Genomic DNA, 2003 nt, shown 5'->3' on the forward strand with positions numbered 1-2003 from the left:
ACACATATATATATATATATATATATATATATATATATATATATATATATATATATATATATATATACACAGCATACAGCATATATTTGATAGGGACTCTAATATTTGTCCTGAGGTTCATACACACACACACACACACACACACACATACACACACACACACACACACACACACACACACACATATATATATATATATATATATATATATATATATATACACAGCATACAGCATATATTTGATAGGGACTCTAATATTTGTCCTGAGGTTCATACACACACACACACACACACACACACACACACACACACATATATATATATATATATATATATATATATATATATATATATATATATATATATATATATATATATTTGAAGTATCTGTCTTATATATATATACACACACAAAGCATATATTTGATTATTCAAATGAATCTTTACTTCTCTTTAATTTTCTTTAATGCAGTACACTTAGAAATGACTTTTACTTCAGAATGTTAGTGTTTCTGCACTGAGGGTTCGGCCTAGACTTTTACGTTTGTTTTTTTGGGGGGTTTTTTGGTAGAAAGTTCTGTTTTCAGTATGACAAGCTCAGAGCGGGAGGCTGGGCAGTCCGTAGGGCAGCAGATGTGATTGCGCTGTTGCCGGAGTCGTGCCCAGGTCAATTAAGATGCAGAGACGAGAGAATGATGTTTACAGGCACAGAATGATGGCGTGGCACAGAGTGGCCTCCCAAGAGCCAGGCAGACAGCTGACGATTGGAAGTGGGGCACCACGGACACCTGGTCCCTTGCACGCGTATGATTGGCTGGTGGCATGGTACTGAAGGCATTACATTATCTTGGCGCTGACGCAGAAAGCACTGAAGATAACAACGTCACCACGGCGATCTTACTCGGAGAGACAGGCAGATCCATGAGAGCATCCGGATTTGCCCACACGCACAGACAGACCACTGATGGCAGTGTTTAAACTTTATTTGCACTCACGAGTGCGTACAGAAGAGTATTGCTCTTTTAAAAATTACAGTAAGAAGATTCTGGTTTACTGTGTCCTTATGTACACATAGATTACAAGAAACGGTCCAGTCTATAAGCCATTCTCTCTTACGCACACTGATGTCAGGGTTAACACCTTATTGCGACATGGGAATACCTTGCATTTTATCCATTTTAACACTTAACAACAAGGAAATAAACAAAAAGTCATTCTTTCATATACACACTGACATTGAGGTTGGAATCTGCAGAAAATCTTACGGTGCCCACAGGGACACCCCACATTCTGCTCCAGCCTTTCCACGTCAAAAACGCTTCTAGAAAACATGCAAACAAAACCTTTGCTGTTAAAATGAAAGAAAAGGATCAGCTTTTCCTATATGTGTCTGCTGGCTTGTCAGCGTGACGTGGGCTTCTGCTTGTCGTGTCGCTGGAGTTTAATAAGTGGAATATGGTGGTGGAAAAAAATGTAATTTTGAGATACATTGCAGACCTACAGTTTTCCATTATTCTGAAGCAGCAGACAGAATCGGATGCCCACTCAGGGCTGTGGAAACCAACCTTTAACAGGGTGAAACACGCATCACTCATTAGTCCTGAAAAAGGCAAAAAAGCTGAACGTGAAAGGACTACAGAATTCACCTCATTCCAGTTGTATGTTACTGTTTGTTGAGTGATGTTTTTATTTATTCTACCATAATCAATTCTACCATAGTCAATAAATAACAGCAGGTTTAATTTTAGGTTATTTAATCAAATAGGTAGCACACAATCATCATGTCCCTTATTATTACGACATCTGAGGAAAATGGCAACTAATGTCATTAAATTAGAATTTTTCCATGTACTTGTGCGATATGCAGCTTTGCTGAGACACCAGATAACTTTCTGAGCGTCTCAGTTCATATCTTATGCTTTTTCAGTATATGCTAATAGCTTAACGCTTCTCTCTTCCAGTCCTCCTCTCCCTCCCCACACGTTCTGTATCTGAGGCACTCA

At 38.4% G+C, this 2003-nt stretch overlaps 1 protein-coding gene across 3 annotated transcripts in view; it reads right to left on the reverse strand.

Annotated features, from left to right (window-relative positions):
• Positions 1-478: 478 nt before the first annotated feature.
• The window catches only part of epha8 (eph receptor A8), a 55445-nt gene continuing 53920 nt past the window's right edge, over positions 479-2003 (reverse strand). For 2 of the 3 annotated variants that reach the window (XM_081705373.1, XM_081705374.1), the window contains one exon: positions 479-2003. This exon is cut by the window's right edge and continues 1108 nt beyond it. The gene's annotated coding sequence lies outside the window, so the exon portion shown is untranslated. The other variant, XM_027024887.3, reaches the window with a different exon arrangement.

Source organism: Electrophorus electricus, chromosome 22 (assembly GCF_041902795.1).
Source record: "Electrophorus electricus isolate QZ-2024a chromosome 22, ASM4190279v1, whole genome shotgun sequence".
Lineage (NCBI taxonomy): Eukaryota > Metazoa > Chordata > Actinopteri > Gymnotiformes > Gymnotidae > Electrophorus > Electrophorus electricus.